Raw genomic sequence first — 24,596 nt, 5'->3', positions numbered from 1 at the left:
GAAATCAAAATCATATTCAACATAGGTTGCAGAAAACCAAGATAGTGTCTGGGACTGTCATTTTAACACACTTCTCACAGACCTGCTTTGTCTTGCTTTATTTTTAGAATTTTCCCAAACTGCCAGACTTTCTGCTGATTTCGCACTTGCATGGGTGCCAAAACTACAACACACGAAGAGAGAAACGAGAACCAAGTACGCTCATAGCAACCTGGGATCGAACCAGGGACCTTCAGAACTTCAGTCTAACGCTCTCCCAACTGAGCTATTTCTGCTGCATACACAACTTTTTATGATATTCTAAGACCGTCAAATTTGTGGTGTTTTGATCTTTTCCACGGTGAAAACTCCAAACATCGACAAAGGAAAAGAGAAATCAAAATCATATTCAAAATAGGTTGCAGAAAACCAAGAATGTGTCTGGGACTGTCATTTTAACACACTTCTCACAGACCTGCTTTGTCTTGCTTTATTTTTAGAATTTTCCCAAACTGCCAGACTTTCTGCTGATTTCGCACTTTCATGGGTGCCAAAACTACAACACACGAAGAGAGAAACAAGAACCAAGTACGCTCATAGCAACCTGCCGAAACCTGGGATCGAACCAGTGACCTTTAGAACTTCAGTCTAACGCTCTCCCAACTGAGCTATTTCTGCTGCATACACAACTTTTTATGATATTCTAAGACCGTCAAATTTGTGGTGTTTTGATCTTTTCCACGGTGAAAACTCCAAACATCGACAAAGGAAAAGAGAAATCAAAATCATATTCAAAATAGGTTGCAGAAAACCAAGAATGTGTCTGGGACTGTCATTTTAACACACTTCTCACAGACCTGCTTTGTCTTGCTTTATTTTTAGAATTTTCCCAAACTGCCAGACTTGCTGCTGATTTCGCACTTTCACGGGTGCCAAAACTACAGCAAACGAAGAGAGAAAAGAGAATTAAGTACGCACATAGCAACCTGCCAAAACCCGGGATCGAACCAGGGACCTTTAGATCTTCAGTCTAACGCTCTCCCAACTGAGCTATTTCGGCTGCATACACAACTTTTTATGATATTATAAGACCGTCAAATTTGTGGTGTTTTGATGTTTTCCAGGGAAAAAACTCCAAACATCGGCAAAGGAAAAGAGAACTCAGAATCATATTCAACATAGGTTGCAGAAATCCTAGATTGTGTCTGGGACCATCATTTTAACACTCTTCTGACGGACCTGCTTTTTCTTGCTATATTTTTAGAATTTTCCCAAACTGCCAGACTTTCTGCTGATTTCGCACTTTCATGGGTGCCAAAACTACAACACACGAAGAGAGAAACGAGAACCAAGTACGCTTATAGCAACATGCCGAAACCCGGGATCGAACCAGGGACCTTTAGATCTTCAGTCTAACGCTCTCCCAACTGAGCTATTTCGGCTGCAAGCACAACTTTTTACGATATTCTAAGACCGTCAAATTTGTGGTGTTTTGATCTTTTCCACGGTGAAAACTCCAAACATCGACAAAGAAAAAGAGAAATCAAAATCATATTCAAAATAGGTTGCAGAAAACCAAGAATGTGTCTGGGACTGTCATTTTAACACACTTCTCACGGACCTGCTTTGTCTTGCTATACTTTTAGAATTTTCCCAAACTGCCAGACTTTCTGCTGATTTCGCACTTTCATGGGTGCCAAAACTACAACACACGAAGAGAGAAACGAGAACCAAGTACGCTCATAGCAACATGCCGAAACCCGGGATCGAACCAGGGACCTTTAGATCTTCAGTCTAACGCTCTCCCAACTGAGCTATTTCGGCTGCAAGCACAACTTTTTACGATATTCTAAGACCGTCAAATTTGTGGTGCTTTGATCTTTTCCACGGTGAAAACTCCAAACATCGACAAAGGAAAAGAGAAATCAAAATCATATTCAAAATAGGTTGCAGAAAACCAAGAATGTGTCTGGGACTGTCATTTTAACACACTTCTCACGGACCTGCTTTGTCTTGCTTTATTTTTAGAATTTTCCCAAAATGCCACACTTGTTGCTGATTTCGCACATTCACGGGTGCCAAAACTGCAACAAACGAAGAGAGAAACGAGAATCAAGTACGCTCATAGCAACCTGCCGAAACCTGGGATCGAACCAGGGACCTTTAGATCTTCAGTCTAACGCTCTCCCAAATGAGCTTTTTCTGCTGCAAACACAACTTTTTATGATATTATAAGACCGTCAAATTTGTGGTGTTTTGATGTTTTCCAGGGAAAAAACTCCAAACATCGGCAAAGGAAAAGAGAACTCAGAATCATATTCAACATAGGCTGCAGAAATCCTAGATTGTGTCTGGGACCATCATTTTAACACTCTTCTGACGGACCTGCTTTTTCTTGCTATATTTTTAGAATTTTCCCAAACTGCCAGACTTTCTGCTGATTTCGCACTTTCATGGGTGCCAAAACTACAACACACGAAGAGAGAAACGAGAACCAAATACGCTCATAGCAACATGCCGAAACCCGGGATCGAACCAGGGAGCTTTAGATCTTCAGTCTAACGCTCTCCCAACTGAGCTATTTTGGCTGCAAGCACAACTTTTTACGATATTCTAAGACCGTTAAATTTATGGTGTTTTGATCTTTTCCACGGTGAAAACTCCAAACATCGACAAAGGAAAAGAGAAATCAAAATCATATTCAAAATAGGTTGCAGAAAACCAAGAATGTGTCTGGGACTGTCATTTTAACACACTTCTCACGGACCTGCTTTGTCTTGCTTTATTTTTAGAATTTTCCCAAACTGCCAGACTTGCTGCTGATTTCGCACTTTCATGGGTGCCAAAACTACAACAAACGAAGAGAGAAAAGAGAATCAAGTACGCACATAGCAACCTGCCAAAACCCGGGATCGAACCAGGGACCTTTAGATCTTCAGTCTAACGCTCTCCCAACTGAGCTATTTCGGCTGCATATGCAATGTTTTACGATATTCTAAGACCGTCAAATTTGTGGTGTTTTGATGTTTTCCAGGGAGAAAACTCCAAACATCGACAAAGGAAAAGAGAAATCAAAATCATATTCAACATAGGTTGCAGAAAACCAAGATTGTGTCTGGGACTGTCATTTTAACACACTTCTCACAGACCTGCTTTGTCTTGCTTTATTTTTAGAATTTTCCCAAACTGCCAGACTTTCTGCTGATTTCGCACTTTCATGGGTGCCAAAACTACAACACACGAAGAGAGAAACGAGTACCAAGTACACTCATAGCAACATGCCGAAACCCGGGATCGAACCAGGGACCTTTAGATCTTCAGTCTAACGCTCTCCCAACTGAGCTATTTCGGCTGCAAGCGCAACTTTTTACGATATTCTAAGACCGTTAAATTTGTGGTGTTTTGATGTTTTCCAGGGAAAAAACTCCAAACATCGGCAAAGGAAAAGAGAACTCAGAATCATATTCAACATAGGCTGCAGAAATCCTAGATTGTGTCTGGGACCATCATTTTAACACTCTTCTGACGGACCTGCTTTTTCTTGCTATATTTTTAGAATTTTCCCAAACTGCCAGACTTTCTGCTGATTTCGCACTTTCATGGGTGCCAAAACTACAACACACGAAGAGAGAAACGAGAACCAAATACGCTCATAGCAACATGCCGAAACCCGGGATCGAACCAGGGACCTTTAGATCTTCAGTCTAACGCTCTCCCAACTGAGCTATTTCGGCTGCAAGCACAACTTTTTACGATATTCTAAGACCGTTAAATTTGTGGTGTTTTGATCTTTTCCACGGTGAAAACTCCAAACATCGACAAAGGAAAAGAGAAATCAAAATCATATTCAAAATAGGTTGCAGAAAACCAAGAATGTGTCTGGGACTGTCATTTTAACACACTTCTCACGGACCTGCTTTGTCTTGCTTTATTTTTAGAATTTTCCCAAACTGCCAGACTTGCTGCTGATTTCGCACTTTCACGGGTGCCAAAACTACAACAAACGAAGAGAGAAAAGAGAATCAAGTACGCACATAGCAACCTGCCAAAACCCGGGATCGAACCAGGGACCTTTAGATCTTCAGTCTAACGCTCTCCCAACTGAGCTATTTCGGCTGCATATGCAATGTTTTACGATATTCTAAGACCGTCAAATTTGTGGTGTTTTGATGTTTTCCAGGGAGAAAACTCCAAACATCGACAAAGGAAAAGAGAAATCAAAATCATATTCAACATAGGTTGCAGAAAACCAAGATTGTGTCTGGGACTGTCATTTTAACACACTTCTCACAGACCTGCTTTGTCTTGCTTTATTTTTAGAATTTTCCCAAACTGCCAGACTTTCTGCTGATTTCGCACTTTCATGGGTGCCAAAACTACAACACACGAAGAGAGAAACGAGTACCAAGTACACTCATAGCAACATGCCGAAACCCGGGATCGAACCAGGGACCTTTAGATCTTCAGTCTAACGCTCTCCCAACTGAGCTATTTTGGCTGCAAGCACAACTTTTTACGATATTCTAAGACCGTCAAATTTGTGGTGTTTTGATCTGTTCCACGGTGAAAACTCCAAACATCGACAAAGGAAAAGAGAAATCAAAATCATATTCAACATAGGTTGCAGAAAACCAAGAATGTGTCTGGGACTGTCATTTTAACACACTTCTCACAGACCTGCTTTTTCTTGCTATATTTTTAGAATTTTCCCAAACTGCCAGACTTTCTGCTGATTTCGCACTTTCATGGGTGCCAAAACTACAACACACGAAGAGAGAAACGAGAACCAAATACGCTCATAGCAACATGCCGAAACCCGGGATCGAACCAGGGACCTTTAGATCTTCAGTCTAACGCTCTCCCAACTGAGCTATTTCGGCTGCAAGCACAACTTTTTACGATATTCTAAGACCGTTAAATTTGTGGTGTTTTGATCTTTTCCACGGTGAAAACTCCAAACATCGACAAAGGAAAAGAGAAATCAAAATCATATTCAAAATAGGTTGCAGAAAACCAAGAATGTGTCTGGGACTGTCATTTTAACACACTTCTCACGGACCTGCTTTGTCTTGCTTTATTTTTAGAATTTTCCCAAACTGCCAGACTTGCTGCTGATTTCGCACTTTCATGGGTGCCAAAACTACAACACACGAAGAGAGAAATGAGAACCAAATACGCTCATAGCAACATGCCGAAACCCGGGATCCAACCAGGGACCTTTAGATCTTCAGTCTAACGCTCTCCCAACTGAGCTATTTCGGCTGCAAGTGCAACTTTTTACGATATTCTAAGACCGTTAAATTTGTGGTGTTTTGATCTTTTCCACGGTGAAAACTCCAAACATCGACAAAGGAAAAGAGAAATCAAAATCATATTCAAAATAGGTTGCAGAAAACCAAGAATGTGTCTGGGACTGTCATTTTAACACACTTCTCACGGACCTGCTTTGTCTTGCTTTATTTTTAGAATTTTCCCAAACTGCCAGACTTGCTGCTGATTTCGCACTTTCACGGGTGCCAAAACTACAACAAACAAAGAGAGAAAAGAGAATCAAGTACGCACATAGCAACCTGCCAAAACCCGGGATCGAACCAGGGACCTTTAGATCTTCAGTCTAACGCTCTCCCAACTGAGCTATTTCGGCTGCGTATGCAATGTTTTACGATATTCTAAGACTGTCAAATTTGTGGTGTTTTGATGTTTTCCAGGGAGAAAACTCCAAACATCGACAAAGGAAAAGAGAAATCAAAATCATATTCAACATAGGTTGCAGAAAACCAAGATTGTGTCTGGGACTGTCATTTTAACACACTTCTCACAGACCTGCTTTGTCTTGCTTTATTTTTAGAATTTTCCCAAACTGCCAGACTTTCTGCTGATTTCGCACTTTCATGGGTGCCAAAACTACAACACACGAAGAGAGAAACGAGTACCAAGTACACTCATAGCAACATGCCGAAACTCGGTATCGAACCAGGGACCTTTAGATCTTCAGTCTAACGCTCTCCCAACTGAGCTTTTTCTGCTGCATACACAACTTTTTATGATATTATAAGACCGTCAAATTTGTGGTGTTTTGATGTTTTCCAGGGAAAAAACTCCAAACATCGGCAAAGGAAAAGAAAACTCAGAATCATATTCAACATAGGCTGCAGAAATCCTAGATTGTGTCTGGGACTGTCATTTTAACACACTTCTCACGGACCTGCTTTGTCTTGCTTTATTTTTAGAATTTTCCCAAACTGCCGGACTTGCTGCTGATTTCGCACTTTCACGGGTGCCAAAACTACAACAAACGAAGAGAGAAAAGAGAATCAAGTACGCACATAGCAACCTGCCAAAACCCGAGATCGAACCAGGGACCTTTAGATCTTCAGTCTAGCGCTCTCCCAACTGAGCTATTTGGGCTGCAAGCACAACTTTTTACGATATTCTAAGACCGTCAAATTTGTGGTGTTTTGATGTTTTCCAGGGAAAAAACTCCAAACATCGGCAAAGGAAAAGAGAACTCAGAATCATATTCAACATAGGTTGCAGAAATCCTAGATTGTGTCTGGGACCATCATTTTAACACTCTTCTGACGGACCTGCTTTTTCTTGCTATATTTTTAGAATTTTCCCAAACTGCCAGACTTTCTGCTGATTTCGCACTTTCATGGGTGCCAAAACTACAACACACGAAGAGAGAAATGAGAACCAAATACGCTCATAGCAACATGCCGAAACCCGGGATCCAACGAGGGACCTTTAGATCTTCAGTCTAACGTTCTCCCAACTGAGCTATTTCGGCTGCAAGCGCAACTTTTTACGATATTCTAAGACCGTTAAATTTGTGGTGTTTTGATCTTTTCCACGGTGAAAACTCCAAACATCGACAAAGGAAAAGAGAAATCAAAATCATATTCAAAATAGGTTGCAGAAAACCAAGAATGTGTCTGGGACTGTCATTTTAACACACTTCTCACGGACCTGCTTTGTCTTGCTTTATTTTTAGAATTTTCCCAAACTGCCAGACTTGCTGCTGATTTCGCACTTTCACGGGTGCCAAAACTACAACAAACGAAGAGAGAAAAGAGAATCAAGTACGCACATAGCAACCTGCCAAAACCCGGGATCGAACCAGGGACCTTTAGATCTTCAGTCTAACGCTCTCCCAACTGAGCTATTTCGGCTGCGTATGCAATGTTTTACGATATTCTAAGACCGTCAAATTTGTGGTGTTTTGATGTTTTCCAGGGAGAAAACTCCAAACATCGACAAAGGAAAAGAGAAATCAAAATCATATTCAACATAGGTTGCAGAAAACCAAGATTGTGTCTGGGACTGTCATTTTAACACACTTCTCACAGACCTGCTTTGTCTTGCTTTATTTTTAGAATTTTCCCAAACTGCCAGACTTTCTGCTGATTTCGCACTTTCATGGGTGCCAAAACTACAACACACGAAGAGAGAAACGAGTACCAAGTACACTCATAGCAACATGCCGAAACCCGGTATCGAACCAGGGACCTTTAGATCTTCAGTCTAACGCTCTCCCAACTGAGCTATATCGGCTGCAAGCACAACTTTTTACGATATTCTAAGACCGTTAAATTTGTGGTGTTTTGATTTTTTCCACGGTGAAAACTCCAAACATCGACAAAGGAAAAGAGAAATCAAAATCATATTCAAAATAGGTTGCAGAAAACCAAGAATGTGTCTGGGACTGTCATTTTAACACACTTCTCACGGACCTGCTTTGTCTTGCTTTATTTTTAGAATTTTCCCAAACTGCCAGACTTGCTGCTGATTTCGCACTTTCACGGGTGCCAAAACTACAACAAACGAAGAGAGAAACGAGAATCAAGTACGCTCATAGCAACCTGCCGAAACCTGGGATCGAACCAGGGACCTTTAGATCTTCAGTCTAATGCTCTCCCAACTGAGCTTTTTCTGCTGCATACACAACTTTTTATGATATTATAAGACCGTCAAATTTGTGGTGTTTTGATGTTTTCCAGGGAAAAAACTCCAAACATCGGCAAAGGAAAAGAGAACTCAGAATCATATTCAACATAGGCTGCAGAAATCCTAGATTGTGTCTGGGACCATCATTTTAACACTCTTCTGACGGACCTGCCTTTTCTTGCTATATTTTTAGAATTTTCCCAAACTGCCAGACTTTCTGCTGATTTCGCACTTTCATGGGTGCCAAAACTACAACACACGAAGAGAGAAACGAGAACCAAATACGCTCATAGCAACATGCCGAAACCCGGGATCGAACCAGGGACCTTTAGATCTTCAATCTAACGCTCTCCCAACTGAGCTATTTCGGCTGCAAGCACCACTTTTTACGATATTCTAAGACCGTCAAATTTGTGGTGTTTTGATCTTTTCCACGGTGAAAACTCCAAACATCGACAAAGGAAAAGAGAAATCAAAATCATATTCAAAATAGGTTGCAGAAAACCAAGAATGTGTCTGGGACTGTCATTTTAACACACTTCTCACGGACCTGCTTTGTCTTGCTTTATTTTTAGAATTTTCCCAAACTGCCAGACTTGCTGCTGATTTCGCACTTTCACGGGTGCCAAAACTACAACAAACGAAGAGAGAAAAGAGAATCAAGTACGCACATAGCAACCTGCCAAAACCCGGGATCGAACCAGGGACCTTTAGATCTTCAGTCTATCGCTCTCCCAACTGAGCTATTTCGGCTGCATATGCAATGTTTTACGATATTCTAAGACCGTCAAATTTGTGGTGTTTTGATGTTTTCCAGGGAGAAAACTCCAAACATCGACAAAGGAAAAGAGAAATCAAAATCATATTCAACATAGGTTGCAGAAAACCAAGATTGTGTCTGGGACTGTCATTTTAACACACTTCTCACAGACCTGCTTTGTCTTGCTTTATTTTTAGAATTTTCCCAAACTGCCAGACTTTCTGCTGATTTCGCACTTTCATGGGTGCCAAAACTACAACACACGAAGATAGAAACGAGAACCAAATACGCTCATAGCAACATGCCGAAACCCGGGATCGAACCAGGGACCTTTAGATCTTCAGTCTAACGCTCTCCCAACTGAGCTATTTCGGCTGCAAGCACAACTTTTTACGATATTCTAAGACCGTTAAATTTGTGGTGTTTTGATCTTTTCCACGGTGAAAACTCCAAACATCGACAAAGGAAAAGAGAAATCAAAATCATATTCAAAATAGGTTGCAGAAAACCAAGAATGTGTCTGGGACTGTCATTTTAACACACTTCTCACGGACCTGCTTTGTCTTGCTTTATTTTTAGAATTTTCCCAAACTGCCAGACTTGCTGCTGATTTCGCACTTTCACGGGTGCCAAAACTACAACAAACGAAGAGAGAAAAGAGAATCAAGTACGCACATAGCAACCTGCCAAAACCCGGGATCGAACCAGGGACCTTTAGATCTTCAGTCTAACGCTCTCCCAACTGAGCTATTTCGGCTGCATATGCAATGTTTTACGATATTCTAAGACCGTCAAATTTGTGGTGTTTTGATGTTTTCCAGGGAGAAAACTCCAAACATCGACAAAGGAAAAGAGAAATCAAAATCATATTCAACATAGGTTGCAGAAAACCAAGATTGTGTCTGGGACTGTCATTTTAACACACTTCTCACAGACCTGCTTTGTCTTGCTTTATTTTTAGAATTTTCCCAAACTGCCAGACTTTCTGCTGATTTCGCACTTTCATGGGTGCCAAAACTACAACACACGAAGAGAGAAACGAGTACCAAGTACTCTCATAGCAACATGCCGAAACCCGGGATCGAACCAGGGACCTTTAGATCTTCAGTCTAACGCTCTCCCAACTGAGCTATTTCGGCTGCAAGCACAACTTTTTACGATATTCTAAGACCGTCAAATTTGTGGTGTTTTGATCTTTTCCACGGTGAAAACTCCAAACATCGACAAAGGAAAAGAGAAATCAAAATCATATTCAAAATAGGTTGCAGAAAACCAAGAATGTGTCTGGGACTGTCATTTTAACACACTTCTCACGGACCTGCTTTGTCTTGCTTTATTTTTAGAATTTTCCCAAACTGCCAGACTTGCTGCTGATTTCGCACTTTCACGGGTGCCAAAACTGCAACAAACTAAGAGAGAAACGAGAATCAAGTACGCTCATAGCAACCTGCCGAAACCTGGGATCGAACCAGGGACCTTTAGATCTTCAGTCTAACGCTCTCCCAACTGAGCTATTTCTGCTGCATACACAACTTTTTATGATATTCTAAGACCATCAAATTTGTGGTGTTTTGATGTTTTCCAGGGAAAAAACTCCAAACATCGGCAAAGGAAAAGAGAACTCAGAATCATATTCAACATAGGTTGCAGAAATCCTAGATTGTGTCTGGGACCATCATTTTAACACTCTTCTGACGGACCTGCTTTTTCGTGCTATATTTTTAGAATTTTCCCAAACTGCCAGACTTTCTGCTGATTTCGCACTTTCATGGGTGCCAAAACTACAACACACGAAGAGAGAAACGAGAACCAAGTACGCTCATAGCAACATGCCGAAACCCGGGATCGAACCAGGGACCTTTAGATCTTCAATCTAACGCTCTCCCAACTGAGCTATTTCGGCTGCAAGCACAACTTTTTACGATATTCTAAGACCGTCAAATTTGTGGTGTTTTGATCTTTTCCACGGTGAAAACTCCAAACATCGACAAAGAAAAAGAGAAATCAAAATCATATTCAAAATAGGTTGCAGAAAACCAAGAATGTGTCTGGGACTGTCATTTTAACACACTTCTCACGGACCTGCTTTGTCTTGCTATACTTTTAGAATTTTCCCAAACTGCCAGACTTTCTGCTGATTTCGCACTTTCATGGGTGCCAAAACTACAACACACGAAGAGAGAAACGAGAACCAAGTACGCTCATAGCAACATGCCGAAACCCGGGATCGAACCAGGGACCTTTAGATCTTCAGTCTAACGCTCTCCCAACTGAGCTATTTCGGCTGCAAGCACAACTTTTTACGATATTCTAAGACCGTCAAATTTGTGGTGTTTTGATCTTTTCCACGGTGAAAACTCCAAACATCGACAAAGAAAAAGAGAAATCAAAATCATATTCAACATAGGTTGCAGAAAACCAAGAATGTGTCTGGGACTGTCATTTTAACACACTTCTCACAGACCTGCTTTGTCTTGCTTTATTTTTAGAATTTTCCCAAACTGCCACACTTGCTGCTGATTTCGCACTTTCACGGGTGCCAAAACTACAACAAACGAAGAGAGAAAAGAAAATCAAGTACGCACATAGCAACCTGCCAAAACCCGGGATCGAACCAGGGACCTTTAGATCTTCAGTCTAACGCTCTCCCAACTGAGCTATTTCGGATGCAAGCACAACTTTTTACGATATTCTAAGACCGTCAAATTTGTGGTGTTTTGATCTTTTCCACGGTGAAAACTCCAAACCGACAAAGGAAAAGAGAAATCAAAATCATATTCAACATTGGTTGCAGAAAACCAAGAATGTGTCTGGGACTGTCATTTTAACACACTTCTCACGGACCTGCTTTGTCTTGCTTTATTTTTAGAATTTTCCCAAACTGCCAGACTTTCTGCTGATTTCGCACTTTCATGGGTGCCAAAACTACAACACATGAAGAGAGAAACGAGAACCAAATACGCTCATAGCAACATGCCGAAACCCAGGATCGAACCAGGGACCTTTAGATCTTCAGTCTAACGCTCTCCCAACTGAGCTATTTCGGCTGCAAGCACAACTTTTTACGATATTCTAAGACCGTCAAATTTGTGGTGTTTTGATCTTTTCCACGGTGAAAACTCCAAACATCGACAAAGGAAAAGAGAAATCAAAATCATATTCAAAATAGGTTGCAGAAAACCAAGAATGTGTCTGGGACTGTCATTTTAACACACTTCTCACGGACCTGCTTTGTCTTGCTTTATTTTTAGAATTTTCCCAAACTGCCAGACTTGCTGCTGATTTCGCACTTTCACGGGTGCCAAAACTACAACAAACGAAGAGAGAAAAGAGAATCAAGTACGCACATAGCAACCTGCCAAAACCCGGGATCGAACCAGGGACCTTTAGATCTTCAGTCTAACGCTCTCCCAACTGAGCTATTTCGGCTGCATACGCAATGTTTTACGATATTCTAAGACCGTCAAATTTGTGGTGTTTTGATCTTTTCCACGGTGAAAACTCCAAACATCGACAAAGGAAAAGAGAAATCAAAATCATATTCAAAATAGGTTGCAGAAAACCAAGAATGTGTCTGGGACTGTCATTTTAACACACTTCTCACAGACCTGCTTTGTCTTGCTTTATTTTTAGAATTTTCCCAAACTGCCACACTTGCTGCTGATTTCGCACTTTCACGGGTGCCAAAACTACAACAAACGAAGAGAGAAAAGAGAATTAAGTACGCAGATAGCAACCTGCCAAAACCCGGGATTGAACCAGGGACCTTTAGATCTTCAGTCTAACGCTCTCCCAACTGAGCTATTTCGGCTGCATACACAACTTTTCATGATATTATAAGACCGTCAAATTTGTGGTGTTTTGATGTTTTCCAGGGAAAAAACTCCAAACATCGGCAAAGGAAAAGAGAACTCAGAATCATATTCAACATAGGTTGTAGAAATCCTAGATTGTGTCTGGGACCATCATTTTAACACTCTTCTGACGGACCTGCTTTTTCTTGCTATATTTTTAGAATTTTCCCAAACTGCCAGACTTTCTGCTGATTTCGCACTTTCATGGGTGCCAAAACTACAACACACGAAGAGAGAAACGAGAACCAAGTACGCTCATAGCAACATGCCGAAACCCGGGATCGAACCAGGGACCTTTAGATCTTCAGTCTAACGCTCTCCCAACTGAGCTATTTCAGCTGCAAGCACAACTTTTTACGATATTCTAAGACCGTCAAATTTGTGGTGTTTTGATCTTTTCCACGGTGAAAACTCCAAACATCGACAAAGAAAAAGAGAAATCAAAATCATATTCAACATAGGTTGCAGAAAACCAAGAATGTGTCTGGGACTGTCATTTTAACACACTTCTCACAGACCTGCTTTGTCTTGCTTTATTTTTAGAATTTTCCCAAACTGCCAGACTTGCTGCTGATTTCGCACTTTCACGGGTGCCAAAACTACAACAAACGAAGAGAGAAAAGAGAATCAAGTACGCACATAGCAACCTGCCAAAACCCGGGATCGAACCAGGGACCTTTAGATCTTCAGTCTAACGCTCTCCCAACTGAGCTATTTCGGCTGCAAGCACAACTTTTTACGATATTCTAAGACCGTCAAATTTGTGGTGTTTTGATCTTTTCCACGGTGAAAACTCCAAACATCGGCAAAGGAAAAGAGAACTCAGAATCATATTCAACATAGGTTGCAGAAATCCTAGATTGTGTCTGGGACCATCATTTTAACACTCTTCTGACGGACCTGCTTTTTCTTGCTATATTTTTAGAATTTTCCCAAACTGCCAGACTTTCTGCTGATTTCGCACTTTCATGGGTGCCAAAACTACAACACACGAAGAGAGAAACGAGAACCAAATACGCTCATAGCAACATGCCGAAACCCGGGATCGAACCAGGGACCTTTAGATCTTCAGTCTAACGCTCTCCCAACTGAGCTATTTCGGCTGCAAGCACAACTTTTTACGATATTCTAAGACCGTCAAATTTGTGGTGTTTTGATCTTTTCCACGGTGAAAACTCCAAACATCGACAAAAAAAAAGAGAAATCAAAATCATATTCAACATAGGTTGCAGAAAACCAAGAATGTGTCTGGGACTGTCATTTTAACACACTTCTCACAGACCTGCTTTGTCTTGCTTTATTTTTAGAATTTTCCCAAACTGCCACACTTGCTGCTGATTTCGCACTTTCACGGGTGCCAAAACTACAACAAACGAAGAGAGAAAAGAAAATCAAGTACGCACATAGCAACCTGCCAAAACCCGGGATCGAACCAGGGACCTTTAGATCTTCAGTCTAACGCTCTCCCAACTGAGCTATTTCGGCTGCAAGCACAACTTTTTACGATATTCTAAGACCGTCAAATTTGTGGTGTTTTGATCTTTTCCACGGTGAAAACTCCAAACCGACAAAGGAAAAGAGAAATCAAAATCATATTCAACATAGGTTGCAGAAAACCAAGAATGTGTCTGGGACTGTCATTTTAACACACTTCTCACAGACCTGCTTTGTCTTGCTTTATTTTTAGAATTTTCCCAAACTGCCAGACTTTCTGCTGATTTCGCACTTTCATGGGTGCCAAAACTACAACAAACGAAGATAGAAACGAGAACCAAATACGCTCATAGCAACATGCCGAAACCCGGGATCGAACCAGGGACCTTTACATCTTCAGTCTAACGCTCTCCCAACTGAGCTATTTCGGCTGCAAGCACAACTTTTTACGATATTCTAAGACCGTTAAATTTGTGGTGTTTTGATCTTTTCCACGGTGAAAACTCCAAACATCGACAAAGGAAAAGAGAAATCAAAATCATATTCAAAATAGGTTGCAGAAAACCAAGAATGTGTCTGGGACTGTCATTTTAACACACTTCTCACGGACCTGCTTTGTCTTGCTTTATTTTTAGAATTTTCCCAAACTGCCAGACTTGCTGCTGATTTCGCACTTTCACGGGTGCCAAAACTACAACAAACGAAGAGAGAAAAGAGAATCAAGTACGCACATAGCAACCTGCCAAAACCCGGGATCGAACCAGGGACCTTTAGATCTTCAGTCTAACGCTCTCCCAACTGAGCTATTTCGGCTGCATACGCAATGTTTTACGATATTCTAAGACCGTCAAATTTGTGGTGTTTTGATGTTTTCCAGGGAGAAAACTCCAAACATCGACAAAGGAAAAGAGAAATCAAAATCATATTCAACATAGGTTGCAGAAAACCAAGATAGTGTCTGGGACTGTCATTTTAACACACTTCTCACAGACCTGCTTTGTCTTGCTTTATTTTTAGAATTTTCCCAAACTGCCAGACTTTCTGCTGATTTCGCACTTGCATGGGTGCCAAAACTACAACACACGAAGAGAGAAACGAGAACCAAGTACGCTCATAGCAACCTGGGATCGAACCAGGGACCTTCAGAACTTCAGTCTAACGCTCTCCCAACTGAGCTATTTCTGCTGCATACACAACTTTTTATGATATTCTAAGACCGTCAAATTTGTGGTGTTTTGATCTTTTCCACGGTGAAAACTCCAAACATCGACAAAGGAAAAGAGAAATCAAAATCATATTCAAAATAGGTTGCAGAAAACCAAGAATGTGTCTGGGACTGTCATTTTAACACACTTCTCACAGACCTGCTTTGTCTTGCTTTATTTTTAGAATTTTCCCAAACTGCCAGACTTTCTGCTGATTTCGCACTTTCATGGGTGCCAAAACTACAACACACGAAGAGAGAAACAAGAACCAAGTACGCTCATAGCAACCTGCCGAAACCTGGGATCGAACCAGTGACCTTTAGAACTTCAGTCTAACGCTCTCCCAACTGAGCTATTTCTGCTGCATACACAACTTTTTATGATATTCTAAGACCGTCAAATTTGTGGTGTTTTGATCTTTTCCACGGTGAAAACTCCAAACATCGACAAAGGAAAAGAGAAATCAAAATCATATTCAAAATAGGTTGCAGAAAACCAAGAATGTGTCTGGGACTGTCATTTTAACACACTTCTCACAGACCTGCTTTGTCTTGCTTTATTTTTAGAATTTTCCCAAACTGCCAGACTTGCTGCTGATTTCGCACTTTCACGGGTGCCAAAACTACAGCAAACGAAGAGAGAAAAGAGAATTAAGTACGCACATAGCAACCTGCCAAAACCCGGGATCGAACCAGGGACCTTTAGATCTTCAGTCTAACGCTCTCCCAACTGAGCTATTTCGGCTGCATACACAACTTTTTATGATATTATAAGACCGTCAAATTTGTGGTGTTTTGATGTTTTCCAGGGAAAAAACTCCAAACATCGGCAAAGGAAAAGAGAACTCAGAATCATATTCAACATAGGTTGCAGAAATCCTAGATTGTGTCTGGGACCATCATTTTAACACTCTTCTGACGGACCTGCTTTTTCTTGCTATATTTTTAGAATTTTCCCAAACTGCCAGACTTTCTGCTGATTTCGCACTTTCATGGGTGCCAAAACTACAACACACGAAGAGAGAAACGAGAACCAAGTACGCTTATAGCAACATGCCGAAACCCGGGATCGAACCAGGGACCTTTAGATCTTCAGTCTAACGCTCTCCCAACTGAGCTATTTCGGCTGCAAGCACAACTTTTTACGATATTCTAAGACCGTCAAATTTGTGGTGTTTTGATCTTTTCCACGGTGAAAACTCCAAACATCGACAAAGAAAAAGAGAAATCAAAATCATATTCAAAATAGGTTGCAGAAAACCAAGAATGTGTCTGGGACTGTCATTTTAACACACTTCTCACGGACCTGCTTTGTCTTGCTATACTTTTAGAATTTTCCCAAACTGCCAGACTTTCTGCTGATTTCGCACTTTCATGGGTGCCAAAACTACAACACACGAAGAGAGAAACGAGAACCAAGTACGCTCATAGCAACATGCCGAAACCCGGGATCGAACCAGGGACCTTTAGATCTTCAGTCTAACGCTCTCCCAACTGAGCTATTTCGGCTGCAAGCACAACTTTTTACGATATTCTAAGACCGTCAAATTTGTGGTGCTTTGATCTTTTCCACGGTGAAAACTCCAAACATCGACAAAGGAAAAGAGAAATCAAAATCATATTCAAAATAGGTTGCAGAAAACCAAGAATGTGTCTGGGACTGTCATTTTAACACACTTCTCACGGACCTGCTTTGTCTTGCTTTATTTTTAGAATTTTCCCAAAATGCCACACTTGTTGCTGATTTCGCACATTCACGGGTGCCAAAACTGCAACAAACGAAGAGAGAAACGAGAATCAAGTACGCTCATAGCAACCTGCCGAAACCTGGGATCGAACCAGGGACCTTTAGATCTTCAGTCTAACGCTCTCCCAAATGAGCTTTTTCTGCTGCAAACACAACTTTTTATGATATTATAAGACCGTCAAATTTGTGGTGTTTTGATGTTTTCCAGGGAAAAAACTCCAAACATCGGCAAAGGAAAAGAGAACTCAGAATCATATTCAACATAGGCTGCAGAAATCCTAGATTGTGTCTGGGACCATCATTTTAACACTCTTCTGACGGACCTGCTTTTTCTTGCTATATTTTTAGAATTTTCCCAAACTGCCAGACTTTCTGCTGATTTCGCACTTTCATGGGTGCCAAAACTACAACACACGAAGAGAGAAACGAGAACCAAATACGCTCATAGCAACATGCCGAAACCCGGGATCGAACCAGGGAGCTTTAGATCTTCAGTCTAACGCTCTCCCAACTGAGCTATTTTGGCTGCAAGCACAACTTTTTACGATATTCTAAGACCGTTAAATTTATGGTGTTTTGATCTTTTCCACGGTGAAAACTCCAAACATCGACAAAGGAAAAGAGAAATCAAAATCATATTCAAAATAGGTTGCAGAAAACCAAGAATGTGTCTGGGACTGTCATTTTAACACACTTCTCACGGACCTGCTTTGTCTTGCTTTATTTTTAGAATTTTCCCAAACTGCCAGACTTGCTGCTGATTTCGCACTTTCATGGGTGCCAAAACTACAACAAACGAAGAGAGAAAAGAGAATCAAGTACGCACATAGCAACCTGCCAAAACCCGGGATCGAACCAGGGACCTTTAGATCTTCAGTCTAACGCTCTCCCAACTGAGCTATTTCGGCTGCATATGCAATGTTTTACGATATTCTAAGACCGTCAAATTTGTGGTGTTTTGATGTTTTCCAGGGAGAAAACTCCAAACATCGACAAAGGAAAAGAGAAATCAAAATCATATTCAACATAGGTTGCAGAAAACCAAGATTGTGTCTGGGACTGTCATTTTAACACACTTCTCACAGACCTGCTTTGTCTTGCTTTATTTTTAGAATTTTCCCAAACTGCCAGACTTTCTGCTGATTTCGCACTTTCATGGGTGCCAAAACTACAACACACGAAGAGAGAAACGAGTACCAAGTACACTCATAGCAACATGCCGAAACCCGGGATCGAACCAGGGACCTTTAGATCTTCAGTCTAACGCTCTCCCAACTGAGCTATTTCGGCTGCAAGCGCAACTTTTTACGATATTCTAAGACCGTTAAATTTGTGGTGTTTTGATGTTTTCCAGGGAAAAAACTCCAAACATCGGCAAAGGAAAAGAGAACTCAGAATCATATTCAACATAGGCTGCAGAAATCCTAGATTGTGTCTGGGACCATCATTTTAACACTCTTCTGACGGACCTGCTTTTTCTTGCTATATTTTTAGAATTTTCCCAAACTGCCAGACTTTCTGCTGATTTCGCACTTTCATGGGTGCCAAAACTACAACACACGAAGAGAGAAACGAGAACCAAATACGCTCATAGCAACATGCCGAAACCCGGGATCGAACCAGGGACCTTTAGATCTTCAGTCTAACGCTCTCCCAACTGAGCTATTTCGGCTGCAAGCACAACTTTTTACGATATTCTAAGACCGTTAAATTTGTGGTGTTTTGATCTTTTCCACGGTGAAAACTCCAAACATCGACAAAGGAAAAGAGAAATCAAAATCATATTCAAAATAGGTTGCAGAAAACCAAGAATGTGTCTGGGACTGTCATTTTAACACACTTCTCACGGACCTGCTTTGTCTTGCTTTATTTTTAGAATTTTCCCAAACTGCCAGACTTGCTGCTGATTTCGCACTTTCACGGGTGCCAAAACTACAACAAACGAAGAGAGAAAAGAGAATCAAGTACGCACATAGCAACCTGCCAAAACCCGGGATCGAACCAGGGACCTTTAGATCTTCAGTCTAACGCTCTCCCAACTGAGCTATTTCGGCTGCATATGCAATGTTTTACGATATTCTAAGACCGTCAAATTTGTGGTGTTTTGATGTTTTCCAGGGAGAAAACTCCAAACATCGACAAAGGAAAAGAGAAATCAAAATCATATTCAACATAGGTTGCAGAAAACCAAGATTGTGTCTGGGACTGTCATTTTAACACACTTCTCACAGACCTGCTTTGTCTTGCTTTATTTTTAGAATTTTCCCAAACTGCCAGACTTTCTGCTGATTTCGCACTTTCATGGGTGCCAAAACTACAACACACGAAGAGAGAAACGAGTACCAAGTACACTCATAGCAACATGCCGAAACCCGGGATCGAACCAGGGACCTTTAGATCTTCAGTCTAACGCTCTCCCAACTGAGCTATTTTGGCTGCAAGCACAACTTTTTACGATATTCTAAGACCGTCAAATTTGTGGTGTTTTGATCTGTTCCACGGTGAAAACTCCAAACATCGACAAAGGAAAAGAGAAATCAAAATCATATTCAACATAGGTTGCAGAAAACCAAGAATGTGTCTGGGACTGTCATTTTAACACACTTCTCACAGACCTGCTTTTTCTTGCTATATTTTTAGAATTTTCCCAAACTGCCAGACTTTCTGCTGATTTCGCACTTTCATGGGTGCCAAAACTACAACACACGAAGAGAGAAACGAGAACCAAATACGCTCATAGCAACATGCCGAAACCCGGGATCGAACCAGGGACCTTTAGATCTTCAGTCTAACGCTCTCCCAACTGAGCTATTTCGGCTGCAAGCACAACTTTTTACGATATTCTAAGACCGTTAAATTTGTGGTGTTTTGATCTTTTCCACGGTGAAAACTCCAAACATCGACAAAGGAAAAGAGAAATCAAAATCATATTCAAAATAGGTTGCAGAAAACCAAGAATGTGTCTGGGACTGTCATTTTAACACACTTCTCACGGACCTGCTTTGTCTTGCTTTATTTTTAGAATTTTCCCAAACTGCCAGACTTGCTGCTGATTTCGCACTTTCATGGGTGCCAAAACTACAACACACGAAGAGAGAAATGAGAACCAAATACGCTCATAGCAACATGCCGAAACCCGGGATCCAACCAGGGACCTTTAGATCTTCAGTCTAACGCTCTCCCAACTGAGCTATTTCGGCTGCAAGTGCAACTTTTTACGATATTCTAAGACCGTTAAATTTGTGGTGTTTTGATCTTTTCCACGGTGAAAACTCCAAACATCGACAAAGGAAAAGAGAAATCAAAATCATATTCAAAATAGGTTGCAGAAAACCAAGAATGTGTCTGGGACTGTCATTTTAACACACTTCTCACGGACCTGCTTTGTCTTGCTTTATTTTTAGAATTTTCCCAAACTGCCAGACTTGCTGCTGATTTCGCACTTTCACGGGTGCCAAAACTACAACAAACAAAGAGAGAAAAGAGAATCAAGTACGCACATAGCAACCTGCCAAAACCCGGGATCGAACCAGGGACCTTTAGATCTTCAGTCTAACGCTCTCCCAACTGAGCTATTTCGGCTGCGTATGCAATGTTTTACGATATTCTAAGACTGTCAAATTTGTGGTGTTTTGATGTTTTCCAGGGAGAAAACTCCAAACATCGACAAAGGAAAAGAGAAATCAAAATCATATTCAACATAGGTTGCAGAAAACCAAGATTGTGTCTGGGACTGTCATTTTAACACACTTCTCACAGACCTGCTTTGTCTTGCTTTATTTTTAGAATTTTCCCAAACTGCCAGACTTTCTGCTGATTTCGCACTTTCATGGGTGCCAAAACTACAACACACGAAGAGAGAAACGAGTACCAAGTACACTCATAGCAACATGCCGAAACTCGGTATCGAACCAGGGACCTTTAGATCTTCAGTCTAACGCTCTCCCAACTGAGCTTTTTCTGCTGCATACACAACTTTTTATGATATTATAAGACCGTCAAATTTGTGGTGTTTTGATGTTTTCCAGGGAAAAAACTCCAAACATCGGCAAAGGAAAAGAAAACTCAGAATCATATTCAACATAGGCTGCAGAAATCCTAGATTGTGTCTGGGACTGTCATTTTAACACACTTCTCACGGACCTGCTTTGTCTTGCTTTATTTTTAGAATTTTCCCAAACTGCCGGACTTGCTGCTGATTTCGCACTTTCACGGGTGCCAAAACTACAACAAACGAAGAGAGAAAAGAGAATCAAGTACGCACATAGCAACCTGCCAAAACCCGAGATCGAACCAGGGACCTTTAGATCTTCAGTCTAGCGCTCTCCCAACTGAGCTATTTGGGCTGCAAGCACAACTTTTTACGATATTCTAAGACCGTCAAATTTGTGGTGTTTTGATGTTTTCCAGGGAAAAAACTCCAAACATCGGCAAAGGAAAAGAGAACTCAGAATCATATTCAACATAGGTTGCAGAAATCCTAGATTGTGTCTGGGACCATCATTTTAACACTCTTCTGACGGACCTGCTTTTTCTTGCTATATTTTTAGAATTTTCCCAAACTGCCAGACTTTCTGCTGATTTCGCACTTTCATGGGTGCCAAAACTACAACACACGAAGAGAGAAATGAGAACCAAATACGCTCATAGCAACATGCCGAAACCCGGGATCCAACGAGGGACCTTTAGATCTTCAGTCTAACGTTCTCCCAACTGAGCTATTTCGGCTGCAAGCGCAACTTTTTACGATATTCTAAGACCGTTAAATTTGTGGTGTTTTGATCTTTTCCACGGTGAAAACTCCAAACATCGACAAAGGAAAAGAGAAATCAAAATCATATTCAAAATAGGTTGCAGAAAACCAAGAATGTGTCTGGGACTGTCATTTTAACACACTTCTCACGGACCTGCTTTGTCTTGCTTTATTTTTAGAATTTTCCCAAACTGCCAGACTTGCTGCTGATTTCGCACTTTCACGGGTGCCAAAACTACAACAAACGAAGAGAGAAAAGAGAATCAAGTACGCACATAGCAACCTGCCAAAACCCGGGATCGAACCAGGGACCTTTAGATCTTCAGTCTAACGCTCTCCCAACTGAGCTATTTCGGCTGCGTATGCAATGTTTTACGATATTCTAAGACCGTCAAATTTGTGGTGTTTTGATGTTTTCCAGGGAGAAAACTCCAAACATCGACAAAGGAAAAGAGAAATCAAAATCATATTCAACATAGGTTGCAGAAAACCAAGATTGTGTCTGGGACTGTCATTTTAACACACTTCTCACAGACCTGCTTTGTCTTGCTTTATTTTTAGAATTTTCCCAAACTGCCAGACTTTCTGCTGATTTCGCACTTTCATGGGTGCCAAAACTACAACACACGAAGAGAGAAACGAGTACCAAGTACACTCATAGCAACATGCCGAAACCCGGTATCGAACCAGGGACCTTTAGATCTTCAGTCTAACGCTCTCCCAACTGAGCTATATCGGCTGCAAGCACAACTTTTTACGATATTCTAAGACCGTTAAATTTGTGGTGTTTTGATTTTTTCCACGGTGAAAACTCCAAACATCGACAAAGGAAAAGAGAAATCAAAATCATATTCAAAATAGGTTGCAGAAAACCAAGAATGTGTCTGGGACTGTCATTTTAACACACTTCTCACGGACCTGCTTTGTCTTGCTTTATTTTTAGAATTTTCCCAAACTGCCAGACTTGCTGCTGATTTCGCACTTTCACGGGTGCCAAAACTACAACAAACGAAGAGAGAAACGAGAATCAAGTACGCTCATAGCAACCTGCCGAAACCTGGGATCGAACCAGGGACCTTTAGATCTTCAGTCTAATGCTCTCCCAACTGAGCTTTTTCTGCTGCATACACAACTTTTTATGATATTATAAGACCGTCAAATTTGTGGTGTTTTGATGTTTTCCAGGGAAAAAACTCCAAACATCGGCAAAGGAAAAGAGAACTCAGAATCATATTCAACATAGGCTGCAGAAATCCTAGATTGTGTCTGGGACCATCATTTTAACACTCTTCTGACGGACCTGCCTTTTCTTGCTATATTTTTAGAATTTTCCCAAACTGCCAGACTTTCTGCTGATTTCGCACTTTCATGGGTGCCAAAACTACAACACACGAAGAGAGAAACGAGAACCAAATACGCTCATAGCAACATGCCGAAACCCGGGATCGAACCAGGGACCTTTAGATCTTCAATCTAACGCTCTCCCAACTGAGCTATTTCGGCTGCAAGCACCACTTTTTACGATATTCTAAGACCGTCAAATTTGTGGTGTTTTGATCTTTTCCACGGTGAAAACTCCAAACATCGACAAAGGAAAAGAGAAATCAAAATCATATTCAAAATAGGTTGCAGAAAACCAAGAATGTGTCTGGGACTGTCATTTTAACACACTTCTCACGGACCTGCTTTGTCTTGCTTTATTTTTAGAATTTTCCCAAACTGCCAGACTTGCTGCTGATTTCGCACTTTCACGGGTGCCAAAACTACAACAAACGAAGAGAGAAAAGAGAATCAAGTACGCACATAGCAACCTGCCAAAACCCGGGATCGAACCAGGGACCTTTAGATCTTCAGTCTATCGCTCTCCCAACTGAGCTATTTCGGCTGCATATGCAATGTTTTACGATATTCTAAGACCGTCAAATTTGTGGTGTTTTGATGTTTTCCAGGGAGAAAACTCCAAACATCGACAAAGGAAAAGAGAAATCAAAATCATATTCAACATAGGTTGCAGAAAACCAAGATTGTGTCTGGGACTGTCATTTTAACACACTTCTCACAGACCTGCTTTGTCTTGCTTTATTTTTAGAATTTTCCCAAACTGCCAGACTTTCTGCTGATTTCGCACTTTCATGGGTGCCAAAACTACAACACACGAAGATAGAAACGAGAACCAAATACGCTCATAGCAACATGCCGAAACCCGGGATCGAACCAGGGACCTTTAGATCTTCAGTCTAACGCTCTCCCAACTGAGCTATTTCGGCTGCAAGCACAACTTTTTACGATATTCTAAGACCGTTAAATTTGTGGTGTTTTGATCTTTTCCACGGTGAAAACTCCAAACATCGACAAAGGAAAAGAGAAATCAAAATCATATTCAAAATAGGTTGCAGAAAACCAAGAATGTGTCTGGGACTGTCATTTTAACACACTTCTCACGGACCTGCTTTGTCTTGCTTTATTTTTAGAATTTTCCCAAACTGCCAGACTTGCTGCTGATTTCGCACTTTCACGGGTGCCAAAACTACAACAAACGAAGAGAGAAAAGAGAATCAAGTACGCACATAGCAACCTGCCAAAACCCGGGATCGAACCAGGGACCTTTAGATCTTCAGTCTAACGCTCTCCCAACTGAGCTATTTCGGCTGCATATGCAATGTTTTACGATATTCTAAGACCGTCAAATTTGTGGTGTTTTGATGTTTTCCAGGGAGAAAACTCCAAACATCGACAAAGGAAAAGAGAAATCAAAATCATATTCAACATAGGTTGCAGAAAACCAAGATTGTGTCTGGGACTGTCATTTTAACACACTTCTCACAGACCTGCTTTGTCTTGCTTTATTTTTAGAATTTTCCCAAACTGCCAGACTTTCTGCTGATTTCGCACTTTCATGGGTGCCAAAACTACAACAC

At 41.1% G+C, this 24,596-nt stretch overlaps 15 non-coding genes across 15 annotated transcripts; all 15 read right to left on the bottom strand.

Moving 5' to 3' along the window:
* Positions 1–1,348: 1,348 nt before the first annotated feature.
* On the bottom strand, positions 1,349–1,421 carry TRNAF-GAA (transfer RNA phenylalanine (anticodon GAA)). Its single transcript has one exon. It is a non-coding gene; the product is annotated as a tRNA-Phe (tRNA).
* A 309-nt stretch (positions 1,422–1,730) lies between these two features.
* TRNAF-GAA (transfer RNA phenylalanine (anticodon GAA)) lies at positions 1,731–1,803 on the bottom strand. Its single transcript has one exon. It is a non-coding gene; the product is annotated as a tRNA-Phe (tRNA).
* A 1,455-nt stretch (positions 1,804–3,258) lies between these two features.
* TRNAF-GAA (transfer RNA phenylalanine (anticodon GAA)) lies at positions 3,259–3,331 on the bottom strand. The gene has a single exon. It is a non-coding gene; the product is annotated as a tRNA-Phe (tRNA).
* Positions 3,332–3,640: 309 nt separating this feature from the next.
* Positions 3,641–3,713, bottom strand: TRNAF-GAA (transfer RNA phenylalanine (anticodon GAA)). Its single transcript has one exon. It is a non-coding gene; the product is annotated as a tRNA-Phe (tRNA).
* Positions 3,714–4,786: 1,073 nt separating this feature from the next.
* Positions 4,787–4,859, bottom strand: TRNAF-GAA (transfer RNA phenylalanine (anticodon GAA)). Its single transcript has one exon. It is a non-coding gene; the product is annotated as a tRNA-Phe (tRNA).
* A 4,129-nt stretch (positions 4,860–8,988) lies between these two features.
* TRNAF-GAA (transfer RNA phenylalanine (anticodon GAA)) lies at positions 8,989–9,061 on the bottom strand. The gene has a single exon. It is a non-coding gene; the product is annotated as a tRNA-Phe (tRNA).
* A 691-nt stretch (positions 9,062–9,752) lies between these two features.
* Positions 9,753–9,825, bottom strand: TRNAF-GAA (transfer RNA phenylalanine (anticodon GAA)). The gene has a single exon. It is a non-coding gene; the product is annotated as a tRNA-Phe (tRNA).
* A 1,073-nt stretch (positions 9,826–10,898) lies between these two features.
* TRNAF-GAA (transfer RNA phenylalanine (anticodon GAA)) lies at positions 10,899–10,971 on the bottom strand. Its single transcript has one exon. It is a non-coding gene; the product is annotated as a tRNA-Phe (tRNA).
* Positions 10,972–13,570: 2,599 nt separating this feature from the next.
* Positions 13,571–13,643, bottom strand: TRNAF-GAA (transfer RNA phenylalanine (anticodon GAA)). The gene has a single exon. It is a non-coding gene; the product is annotated as a tRNA-Phe (tRNA).
* A 2,589-nt stretch (positions 13,644–16,232) lies between these two features.
* On the bottom strand, positions 16,233–16,305 carry TRNAF-GAA (transfer RNA phenylalanine (anticodon GAA)). Its single transcript has one exon. It is a non-coding gene; the product is annotated as a tRNA-Phe (tRNA).
* A 309-nt stretch (positions 16,306–16,614) lies between these two features.
* On the bottom strand, positions 16,615–16,687 carry TRNAF-GAA (transfer RNA phenylalanine (anticodon GAA)). Its single transcript has one exon. It is a non-coding gene; the product is annotated as a tRNA-Phe (tRNA).
* Positions 16,688–18,142: 1,455 nt separating this feature from the next.
* On the bottom strand, positions 18,143–18,215 carry TRNAF-GAA (transfer RNA phenylalanine (anticodon GAA)). The gene has a single exon. It is a non-coding gene; the product is annotated as a tRNA-Phe (tRNA).
* A 309-nt stretch (positions 18,216–18,524) lies between these two features.
* Positions 18,525–18,597, bottom strand: TRNAF-GAA (transfer RNA phenylalanine (anticodon GAA)). The gene has a single exon. It is a non-coding gene; the product is annotated as a tRNA-Phe (tRNA).
* Positions 18,598–19,670: 1,073 nt separating this feature from the next.
* Positions 19,671–19,743, bottom strand: TRNAF-GAA (transfer RNA phenylalanine (anticodon GAA)). Its single transcript has one exon. It is a non-coding gene; the product is annotated as a tRNA-Phe (tRNA).
* A 4,129-nt stretch (positions 19,744–23,872) lies between these two features.
* On the bottom strand, positions 23,873–23,945 carry TRNAF-GAA (transfer RNA phenylalanine (anticodon GAA)). The gene has a single exon. It is a non-coding gene; the product is annotated as a tRNA-Phe (tRNA).
* Positions 23,946–24,596: the final 651 nt, after the last annotated feature.

This window comes from Eleutherodactylus coqui, chromosome 3 (assembly GCF_035609145.1).
Source record: "Eleutherodactylus coqui strain aEleCoq1 chromosome 3, aEleCoq1.hap1, whole genome shotgun sequence".
NCBI lineage: Eukaryota > Metazoa > Chordata > Amphibia > Anura > Eleutherodactylidae > Eleutherodactylus > Eleutherodactylus coqui.
The sequence above is the reverse complement of the archived record's forward strand: the minus strand, read 5'-3'. Positions and strand labels throughout refer to the sequence as shown.